Raw genomic sequence first — 12,288 nt, 5'->3', positions numbered from 1 at the left:
GTAGGTTTTTGCATTTTTTTTTTTTAAATCAGAGTTGGGGCTCTAGGTACACCCGAACAAATATCCCAAAAATATCAAAATAACATTTAATTAGTAATATTTGTTAAAAGTGTAACCATGAAAACCATGAAAAACAGTTTTTTGTAATTATTAATACGAGAATAAATTATACCGAAGATGGTGGAAAATCCATTAAACTAAAAGTACTCAACAATACTATTGACGTTGATAATCGTTGGGTAGTGCCATATTCTCCATTACTACTAAAAACGTATAACGCACACATAAATGCTGAGTACTGCAATTCAGTGAAAGCAATAAAATATATTTGCTAATATGTGAACAAAGGAAGCGATATGGCAGTGTTTGGAGTGGAAAATACAACTGCATCTAACGATGAAGTCACCCAATATCAACTGGGACGCTACATAAGTAGCAATGAGGCTGCATGGCGTATTTTATCATTTTCCATTCATGAACGATATTCAACGGTTGTTCATTTAGCTGTACATCTTGAAAATGGACAGCGTGTGTATTTTACATCAGAAATGTACGTGCAAGAGCAATGTCACCACCGCCAACAACATTAACTGAATTTTTCACATTATGTAGAAATTATACCTTTGCAAGGACACTACTGTACTCTGAAGTAGGGATAATTTAATTGTTAATTTTCATTTCGATGTATTGTATACATTTGATCATTAATAAATTATGTTTGAGATATCAAAACTGCCTTTTTGTTAAACACAGCAACGTGTGAACGGGTACAGCTAGTTAAAAATAAATAAATCAAATTATTCGTGTGGATCTTTGGAATGTCTAGTACTTTTTCTTAGTTTTAAATAAAACAAATTATAGGCATTACTTATTTATTAACAAACATTTGATCTAAACTAAATTAACATGCTAAAAAAATGAAAATATTGTAACGAAGTTGACCTGGGCATAGAAGAAAGGCCTAGATTGTTCTAGGGGTTGAGCGATCAAAGTCAGTAACAGGCCGCCACTGCATAAACAAAAGGGCGGTATCTACCTGTGGCAGAGAAGAAAGGCCTAGATTGTTCTAGGGGTTGAGCGACCAAAGTCGGTAACAGGCCACCACTGTGTGAACAAAAGAGCGGTCTCTACCTGAGGAGAAAAGAAAGGCCTAGATTGTTCTAGGGGTTAAGCGACCAAAGCCGGTAACAGGCCACTCTGTGTAGACAAAAGGGCCGGTCTCTACCTGAACTAGAAAGGAAAGGGCTAGATTGTTCAAGGAGTTTAGTGACCGTAACCTGTAATGGTCCACCGCTGTGTAAAAGCCAGCTAAGAGAAAGGCCTCAGTTGGGGTGGTGGCATATGTGTTTTCCCAGCCAATGAGCGGCAGGTGGGAGCAAGACAGGCGGAGTTGGAGTGTGACAGAAGGTTGGAGGAGGGCGGCCCCAATTGGGGTGGTGGCAGTATGTGTTTTCCTCAGCCAGTGACCGGCCGGTAGGCGTGACACAGACGGAGTGGGGCAGTCGCAGTTAAAAGGAGGCAGACACAGCTGGAGAAGTGAGTTCTTAATGAGTTGTTAATCAGTTTTTAGAGTTTAGAGTTATTAGTCAAGTTTATGAGTTAGTTTTGAGAGAGTCAGTGTTGCGGAGTGCTTCAAAGTTAGCTAGTCAGGCGGTTAGTCAGTTAGTGAGTAGAGCTTTGTTTGTGTAGCAGAGACTAGTGCAATTCGGTGCATTGCGGACCAGTGGTCAGTCGGGGAACAGTTTTGTGGCGTTACGTAGTGAGTAAGTAACAGAAAACTGTTGTGACTGTTGTAAATGGTAACTGTAATGAATAGCGTTAGTTGCTAGTAAATGTTAATGTGAGTAAAGGTAATGTGTTAATAAATCAGGTTATTACTTACAACTTTAGCGAGTTTTATTATTTAATTAAACCCACATATTAAATTAACTAGTGGCAGGCATTAGTTATAGTTGTGAAGTTTTTAGTAAAAGATAGGAAAAACTTTACAATATTCTGTTTTATATTGGTTAACTTTTTTAAAAAAATTTAGTTTTTGAAATCTATTTCGTGAGCGTAGATTATAACTAAAATAGAAAGGTTTGAAATTTGCCAGGCATCAAGAGAAATTAGAAATCGGAGCTTGCTGCAGGAAGAACATTAGGTTTTCCAAAAAAGCGACAAGAATCAAATGCAGAGAGCTTTGCTATAGGTATATCTGCGGATGATCATAAAACCAAAAAAGTATGTATGTGAAGTAATTGCCAAAATTGTTTTGGTGGAGAACATTTTTAAAAAAATCTCTACCAAATGTGAATTTTGTTCAAAAAGTTACAAAAAAAAAAAGGTTTTAACATTAAAAATGGCAAATTTAATTACGACATGACGAGTCAATGTTGATGTTTTTTGGGAAAATTAATGTTGTTTTTAACTGAATTTTTTTTTTTTTTTTTTTTTTTTGCCTAGTCCAATTGGTGAAAAACAACCTGGTGGGCTCTTGCGGGGGCGTTGTAATGGCAGGCTTGTCGGAGGGGGTGTAAATGAAGCCAAGAAAAGTAGTATTATTTCTTAATTGTTCAATGATTCATTACAAATAAAATCAAAGCTTGGCCTTTTCGTGAATACCTTCGTTTTATTTTATGACAATTTAAATAATGACACTGTTATTTTAGTAACGATTTAGTATTTTTCAAATTCAATAACATTCTCTAAAAAAAAAATGTGAAAATGGATGGCAATTTTCCCCACTCACCTAGAGCTGGATTAAAATATAGTGTTTGTTGTTTTTGCATTTCATTAGGCGAGAAATGATTGATTATATAATTATGTCCGATCTTTTAGCTGAGAGGATGAAAATGGCAGTTTTTATCAGAAGCAAGCACAAAATTATTTCTTTAAGAAAGGAACTACTTTTTGGCACGCCCTAGACGCTAACTAGCTTTACTTAGTTAATGTTATTAATTTATAAATTTCCGAATGAAAGAATTTTCTTTAAAATCATTAAAATTACCAAGAGGCGTAGGTGATTTAATACAATTCTATACTATGTAAAAATATTCCTGAGCAATTTCAAAGTGCTTTCAATTCAAAGTTTTGTAAATTTGAATCTAATCCTTCTTTGTAATTTTCATTCAATGTTCGTCTGCAACAAATCATCAAACATTTTCAGAGTATTCTAAGCCATTCTATTGACATAACCCTAGTTTAAAGATGGGTCAATAAACATTTTCATAAAAACACTTTACGTCAACTCTCTGCTTAATTGAAATTTACCTTTACTTTTTCAGTGATTTTCAATATTTTTAGTTAGCACATGTGCTTTTATTTGAAGTGATGGGGAAAAGTTAAAATGGTTTTGAAATTAAAAGTGAATTGGACAATCTCTCTGAATATATTTCTTACATCAATTACATAGTTTAACTAATAGTAAGAATTGGAATTGCGCCAATACCGATTAAGTTTTAACTAAGTTTGCTACTGATTTTAAGCTTTCTCGATTTATAATTAGAAAACTAATTCACCTAAATTAGTTTGATCTTACACCGCTCCTTAATGATTTTATTTTATTTTTTATTCGTTGTGAGGTGCACAGTAGAGAAGTTTTGATTTAGAGTTATAGTAAAGAGTTGCAGTTACCTCAAAACTTATTAGAATAGTGGAATAATACATTTGAAGAATTGATCCATTCTCTTGTGCTTGCTGATAACCAAATCATAATATCCCATAGCCGCTAAAATTTGCTAAAATTCCTATAGAATGGTACAACTTTTCTTGTTTATGTTACATTGTTGGAAACATTTGGATAAAGAAGCGGCTTAGATCGAAACTTTGTAAAAAATTGATAGGTGAAAGAGGAAATCTGCCCAGCGTATCATGACGGAAGTGAAATCGTTTAAGTAAGTAATCCCGAATATCCACGATTCTAATATCTTCAGGCATGCCAGCGCAGTGGTCTCTGAAATAGAGTGTTTCCCAAACAAGTTAGGAAGAGAGTTCTCCAAGATGTGCTAGGTCTGGTAATCAAGACAGACCTCTAAGTGTTTAGAGTGGCTATGGTCTCCCACATTCCTAATATAATACTAATTAAGGGTATATAATAAAAAATATATAATACAAAAATACATTTATTTGAGATAAAATAAAATTTAATTAAGAGGGATAGTATAAATTATCTTCTCTTTCATGTAAATAGATTATTTGCTTTGATAAGACTTTTATTAAATTATTATCTATAAAGTTGGAATTAAATTCAATGAATAAGATGGAAAGGTAGAATATTTTTTGAAAAGTTATGATTTAATTAAAAGAAGTGTTCTTGAACTTGGTACTCGTTGTAAAAGAATAAATACAATATTTATTTTAAGTGTATAACAAATTAAAATTAATTTGGTCGTGATAATTGAGATTAGCTAATGTCAGTACAATAAATTAGTATCAGTTTATAAATTAAAATTTGAGATAGGGAAAAAGACAGATCTCAAATATAGTGATTTAGAATTTATAGCAACATAAAATGTGGTTATCCAGCTTTACTGACTTCATTGCAAATGAACATGAATTATTTATTTGGTTGGTTACTGGAGCAAACGATGGAACTAATAAATGGAACTATTAAGCAATGTGCTCCTGTTTTGGCGGTTTTACATAATAGTTCGAGTATTCCCCATGAGGTTAGCTTCATTGAAGGGTTAAGCCATAATAATTTGTATTTTCGCTAAGCTGAAGTTATTAATGTAAACACAATGCTGTTATTTACCTAAATGCAATTTTCTTAATGACTCCTCTAAATTTATGAAACTATCTGAAGGAGATACAGTAATTTCTCCAATCCCGGGAGGCTTTCCTTCAGAATTTCACATTTGTATTTGATGATCGTAAAGGGTTTTGTCCTCTCATAAAGCAGTCGCCAAAACTAAAGGGAAATACTCAGCGTAAGAAGCAGAAAACAGAAGAGCAATGAAAGGAGAGTAGAGGTCCCTTCTTAGACCTTCAGAGCTAGGGGTATGTTACTCCTGCTGCTGGTGTTGGCGTTCTACCTATAGCCGACGTCAACCCCTTGGGCGTACTTAATAGGAAAGGAGTTCAGAGGCTCCTGCTAGTTGGTAATGAGCAGTCATCTTTACAACAGACCTGGGACCAACTTTTAACAGAACTGGGAATTTACAAACTTTATATTTGCAGAAACAGTAATCTAATATATTTAAACAATTATCGCCATCAGACCCAAGAGTGTCGTTATACTACTTTGAAATAAAAAAAAAAAAGAAACCGGTTTAAACAAAAAAGTATATTACCTACAAAACTGTGTGTGATATTATTTAAAATATAACTGGCCCATTAAATTTAAACATATTTTTCGAAATTTGCACAAAATTAAAAAACAAAAAAGTTACTTCTTGAAGACAACAAAGATATTTCTAAAAAAAATCCCAAAAGAATATCACTTGGACGATTGAAAATATATCTGACAAGACACAAGACTGGGAATGACAAAAATCTAAAGTAGGTTCTATGTGGACACAAATGGCACTTCTTTATTTATTACAAAAAAAGCTCTTTATTAAATTTATTAAATATAAGGTAATTAAATAAATTTATCTGGAATTCAAGATGGAAGTGATTTCAAATAAATTAACAAAACCATAAAAAAAAATAATAACTGTTACATTTATTTAAAAATTAATTGCATTCTTTTGAATTAATATTGGTTTTATACTCTTTTTTTTTTTTTTTTTAATTTGTTTATTTATTTTGCAACTATAATAGATATAACAAGCAAAAGGGATGAGAGTAAGGAAATGGCGCAAATACACGGGCACGCACATATATGCACTTATATACACGCGCGCGCATATGCATGTGCGCCAAGAGGCGTGAGTGGAGTGAACGACGACCATCCAGTGATGGAAGCCGTTAGTTCGCCTGATTGGCAAGCTTACACAGCAACCATCCTAGGAGGTCGGCGTTGTGTTGAGATGGTCGCGTGGCCACCGCCGCTTTAGTCTGCGATGAGGATTAGAAGGAAGTGTTGTGGTAGACATGTTGTGGATAAGAGGGTTGTAATGACTGTGTAGATTTGAGTGGAGTTTTGTGTAGCGAGATTGTGCTATTTCAGAAACGAGAGGAATATTGAGATCAGTGTGTATTGTATGATTGGAGACGTAGAAAGGAGCGTTAACTATTGTTCTCAGGATTTTTGATTGTAAGGTCTGAAGTCGGTTGATGTTCGATTTTTTGGCACTTCCGTAGAGTTGTATTCCGTACGTCCATATTGGGGCAAGTAGAGCGGTATATAAAGATCGTTTGTTCGTCAGGGTCAGTTTTGATCGTTTGTCGAGTAGCCTTTTCAACATTTTATATCGGAGATTGAGGTCAATTCGTTTGAGTCTCGTGTGTGGGTTCCACGTCAGTCGTTTGTCAAGATGTAGTCCGAGATATCGTACTTGGTTAGTCGTTGGTATAGAAGTATTGTGGAAGGAGAGAGGAGGGAGAGTTTTCTTGTTTAGAGTGAATACTATGTATTTAGATTTTGATTCATTCACTTTGATTCTCCACTTTTGCAGCCAAGGCTCGAGAAGATTTAGGTGAGTTTGGAGAGCACGGCATGCTATTACAGGATCTAGATGAGGAGAAAGGATTGCAGTGTCGTCGGCGAATGTGAAAGTAATTGTAGTCGGGTGAGTTGGTAAGTCGGCAGTATAGAGAATATAAAGTAAGGGGGCTAGAATGCTTCCTTGAGGAACTCCAGCAAGTATTGGAAGGATAAGAGAAGAAGAAGAACCTTGTTTAACTTGGAAGAAACGGTCGGAGAGATAAGACTTAAGAATGAGATAAAAGGTAGAAGACAGTAGGCGTTTGAGTTTATAAAGCAGCCCTGCGTGCCATACCCGGTCGAATGCCTGAGATATGTCAAGGAAGACACCCGGGCAATACTGCTTTAATTCAAGGGAAGTAGCGATTACATCAACTACTCGATGTGCTTGGAGAACAGTCGAGTGGCAACTCCGAAAACCGAACTGATGGTCAGGAATGATATTTAAAGGGGCTATTTCAGTTTGGAGGCGGAGTAGTAGAAGTTTTTCGAGGACTTTCCCCAGGATGGGTAGAAGGCTGATTGGTCGGTAAGAGTTGGGGAAATGAGCAGGTTTATTTGGTTTAGGGATCATTGTTACAGAAGAGAATTTGTAGAGAATAGGAAAGTAAGTGGTTCGAAGTACAGCATTATAGAGAGTAGTTAGAAATACTATTGCTTTCCTGGAGAGTTGTAAAAGGATGTTAGCAGTAATCAGATCATAGCCCGGACTTTTCTTTTTGGGAAGACAGTTGATTACGTCCATGATGTCTTTAGGAGTGAATGGCTTAGGAGGAGGTGAAAGTTGTAGAGGGATTTCCAGTTCTTTGAGAATATTTTCAGTATGTTGTAAGTCTTGTACGTCGGGATGAGGAGTGAAGACTGTAGAAAGATGTTCGGCAAAGTACTGGGCTCTCTCTTCGTCGGATTTAGCCCAAGAATTGTCCGGGCGTCTTAGTGGGTGAGAAGTTTTTCTGTATTTGAGAATTCTTTTGGTTGCTGTCCACAGAGAGTTGTCTTCAGTTGTAAGTGATTGTGTATAATCAGAGAATTGGTCGTTAAAGTAGTCCCTTAGTTTTGTTGTCAGTTCTCTAGTAAGTTGGTTAAACAGTCTTTTGTGAGAGGGATATCTGGTGCGATGCCAAAGAGCTCTAGCGCGACGTTTGCGCGTTATCAGTTCTCTCAAGTGAAGAGGTAGATTGAGAGGTAATGGTGCAGTTCTGTTATGTGAAGTCCGTTGAGTAGAATGCCAAATACTTTGCTGAATAGCGGTAGTCAAGTATGCCACGTTATCGTCTAGTTGTTGAGGAGTTTTTAAGGACACATTTAAGTTCAGTTTTTCGTCAAGAGTTTCTCGAAATAAGTCCCAGTCAATAGTTCCGTTTATTAGGGTTTGTCGGGGAAGAGCTTGTTTCGGGTGAATGTCAAGGGTTAGAATGACGGGGCTATGATCTGAAGACAAGTCGTTTAATGTTTGTATGTCAGTGTGTAAAGAGGTAATATTAGAACAGATAAAGAAGTCAAGAAGGTCAGGTCTTTTGCGAGGAGAAGTTGGCCAGTAAGTCGGTTGAGAAGGGGATAAGGAAATGTAACTATTTTGATTGAGGATAGTGCAAAGAGTTCGACCTCTCGGATTCGCCACCCGGCTGCCCCAACTCGGATGCTTAGCGTTGTAATCGCCACCACATATGAAACGAGACCCAAGAGAAGAGAGAAAGGATGAGAAATCGTTTTGATGGATATTGTGGTTAGGAGGACAGTAAACAGCTGCAAAAGTGTAGGAGAAGGGCTCTGTCAGTAAAGAGACTACTGTAGATTGTAGGAAGGGTGTAGCGTTGTAGGGTATTAAGAAATGTTGTAAAGAAGTTCGAATAAGTATTGCAGTTCCTCCGTGTCCAGTTCCGTCAGGGTGATTGGTCTTGTAAGTCGTGTATCCTGGGATGAAAAATCTTGATCTGTCAGTGAAGTGCGTCTCAGTTATAAGGGCGATGTCAATACGTTTGTCTCGTAGTAATATTTCTAGTTCATGTCTGCGGTTAGTCAGTCCATTAGAATTCCAGAGGATGATGGTAAGAGAGTGTTGTGAAAGAGCCATTAAGGAGATTGGTTAGGAAGGAGTCTGGAAACGACAGTTGTAAGGAGAGATATCAGAGGTGTGATGAGGGATTTGAAGTCTGTTAAGAAGCTTGTGAGAAGTGTATTGATGTCTCCTGTGGATGAGGTCGTGGGCATTTGAGAAATAGGAGGCGGCTGAGGTCCCGCGGCCACCCTTGCATATGATAGATTTTGGTTAGTGATGGGAGTATGCAGAGGAGGAAAGTTTCTTGACTGTTGTGTTGTCGGCGGTGGTTGTGGAGTACTCTGTTGTGCTGAGCGATGTTCGTACACGGGAGGCTGTCTCCGAGCTCGCTGCAACTCTCTGTACACCATACACCCTTTATAGCTGGCTGTATGGTCGCCGCTGCAGAGAGCACACTTGGCTGGTGTGGTTGGCATCTTGCCGCAATCTTGAGTAAAGTGCTCACCGGCACATTTAACGCACCTTGGTTTGTGCTGGCAGTAGCTCTTCGTGTGCCCGTACTCCTGGCAGCGCTTGCACTGCACAACAATCCGTTGCTTGTGTGGCTCTTCGACCTTAATTCTCGAGTAACAAAGAGTTTCTATATTAAAAACATCTCTGTTATTTGGCCGTGGCTCGAGATCCACAAAGAAGAGAGGCAATGTCTGTTTGGTGACTGGGTGAATAACTGGTGCCACATTTCGAACAGTGTGGCCCAGCTCATTAAGTTCTTCCTTTATATATTCTACGGGCACGCTTTGGTGGAGGTGTCTTAAGACTACCCTGTAGGCTTTGTCCTCCTCCAGTTGGAATGTGTGGTAGTCTGCTTTATTTTGTTTGAGGTACCTGATGATACCCCTGTAGCTGTCGATTGTTTTTGCGTGTATGACTAGATCTGTGATTCTTGCTTTGCATATAAAGGTATCTCTTCCCACGAGTTGCGATAATGCAGAGCATAAAACAGTGTACTGACTGAGGTTTTTCACGTAGATAGGAGGTGGCTTGTGGACACGTATTGAGGCGGGCGCTGCAGTTTCCATGTCCTGTAGATCAGCCAAAGGAGCGAAGGGATTATTGGTTAGCACTCCTGGGGGAGCTGTTACAGTCGCTGAGACTTCAGGTTTCTGAGCGAGGGGTGTTGCTGGCTGAACAAAAACAGGAGGGTTTTGCGGTTGATCCGCAGTGCAGGTTGCAGTGCGCATGGGGCACTGAGGACTCTTCTTGGCAGAGGCGTTCCGTGAACTTTTGGTTTTTTTGATTTTTTTGGGGGAGACACCGGAAGGATAGTTCCTCTTGTAAGAAGTGGACGTAGTGGACTCGTTGTCCGTGGAGGTAGCTATTACTGTGCGGTCACTAGAATTGCTCATCGTGAAAGAGAAATAAATAAGAGAATAACAATATAAACAGAAAGAGAGTAATAAAAAGTTAATAAACAAAAAAGAAAAGCGAACTAAATGCGTATGTACACAACTTAACACTAATAATAATATTTACAATAATATTTACAATTTAACATATGATTATAATTATAAACAAAATAATTAAATTATTGTCCAGGTTAAATTTGTACAATTACTTTTTGAACTTTTTTAAAATAAGTTCTACTGCTATTATAGTTTATTAGATCCTAAAACCGAAATACTCACTAAAAATAATAAATGTCACATAAAACTAGCTAATAATATTGTTAATAAATTGTCACTTTAGGAAAAGAAGGAAAAAAAAAAACAAACTTCCGAACGCAATGTACAGGAGAATGTTTTAGAAACAAGTACCACTTGAGGTAAGGTACTTACTTACCAAAAATCGGCACAAATAGTCCATAAATCACCAAAAACTTTTAATTTCAATAAGCACAATAAATAATCGCGTCTTGCTTACATTAGAGCAGTCAGCTGACTCTGGTTTTATACTCAAAATCATAATTATGGTAATATTTTAATTTCATTACTATAATATACATCTCTTTCAGATATTTATAAGTTACATTTTTAATTGTATTTTTTTAAATAATGTAAATATAAACTCATTATACTTATTATATTGAAATCTAAGTGCTCGAAATACTAATGTGGATTGTGCAAAATAAAACCACCACATAAGTCTAAGAAACTTAATACCTAAACTATAAATAAAGAAGTAAGCTATTTGGGCCACGATTTTATGAATTTTTCCTAAAGATAAGTACAAAAAGCTCTGGTTTTTGTAATCTTACGATATTAGAATAAAGACAAACTGATGATAAGTTTTGCATTACTTTCATTAAAATAGACCAAATGAAATTTTAATCTTTCCTAAATGGTTTCTAAGGCTGGAAACATAGTGGAGCGGCGAGCAAAGCGGCGATGATAGCGAAGAGCAAAGCGGCGAAATCAAACACAAGTTAACATATGGGACCGCTCATAGTGGAGAGCAAAGCGAAGATAGAGCAACGCTATCACTAGAGAGTGGAGCGAAGCGTTATGACATGTTTGATTTCTTCGCTCTCATCGCGCTCAATTTGTAAAGGTTATTTTTCAAAGGTTATGGATATTGATACATTATTGGTTTAGTTTGTTTAAAGAAACCTCTGTGGGGCCATAGTATTTGTGAAGCTACAATAGTTTTTAATAATTAATAGTTTAAATTAATTAACAATTAGTAGTTAATGGAGAATTCAGGTAATTTTTGCTACATTTAATTTGGTTCTCAATCCCTTAATGCTAACTTTCATCTAAATACTAGGCAAAATTAAATTACATTTTCACGTCCTACTACTTCTGATCAGGACGAATTCTCCAATCCTTCTTCTGTAGCGTCGTACTACTCCAGTTTTTCAGATAAACAACATTAATTTACGACAAATCATGGTCTAGTGATTTAATAAAATTATTGTGTTTTTTTAATTGACTAATTTCTTTTTATCTGCATATATAGTTCTATTTTATTTTTATTTATTTTGATATTCTTATCTTGAAGTAACTGCTAGGATTAATGGGGTTACACAGATTTGTATTTAGTTAATAACCTATAGTTAATTTTTCTATATTGTGCCTAACTCATGTTATGAGCTGTATTACTCAAAAACAATATTTGATTTTGATTAATGGGGTTACACTAGGCTAGTATGTAATCAAATGTTGATATAGACATTCGAAAATACGCATGAAACTTGCCAGGATGCTCCCGAAGTTGTTGGTACAAGTGATGAAATTCACCAAGTTCATTTCTAAACTTATTTATGTCATGAACACTGCAGCTCCTACTACTAAGCTGCTGCAAATATCGAAGTTTCAACGAAGAATTTTCATATAAAAATAGTTCCTCCATCTTGTTTTGTCAAAAGGAGAACGCGACTAAACTCGTCACTATGTGCATGCGAATCTTTGCTCGCTGCTCGTCGCTCTCTTTGATTTGAAGCAGCTATCATCGCCGCTTTGCTCGCCGCGCCACTATGTTTCCAGCCTTAGAGAAAGCGATTTTAAGGTTTTAAGCTCGTTGGTAATTTCATTAGGGAAGGTTAGTTTTACCTTAGTTTTGGAGAACACTTTTATCATTTGAGTTAAAGTGTACAACGTCTGTTCAAAATTATCAATTTGGGATTTGTAATTAAAGCTGTAATAGAAAATGAGCAGGCATTTCTTCCCAAAACAATTCCTAACACATACATACATAACTGGACGTTAGATTTATGTTAATT

General features: G+C 36.5%; 1 protein-coding gene across 2 annotated transcripts in view; it reads right to left on the bottom strand.

Moving 5' to 3' along the window:
• LOC141461438 (uncharacterized) overlaps positions 1-12,288 on the bottom strand; it is a 603,016-nt gene that overhangs the window by 344,105 nt on the left and 246,623 nt on the right. The gene's annotated exons all lie outside the window — the stretch shown is intronic.

This window comes from Rhodnius prolixus, unplaced genomic scaffold (genome assembly GCF_049639745.1).
Source record: "Rhodnius prolixus isolate KJV_2025 unplaced genomic scaffold, Rpr scaffold_1, whole genome shotgun sequence".
In the NCBI taxonomy this organism is placed as follows: domain Eukaryota; kingdom Metazoa; phylum Arthropoda; class Insecta; order Hemiptera; family Reduviidae; genus Rhodnius; species Rhodnius prolixus.
This window is presented reverse-complemented; position numbering and strand designations above follow the sequence as displayed.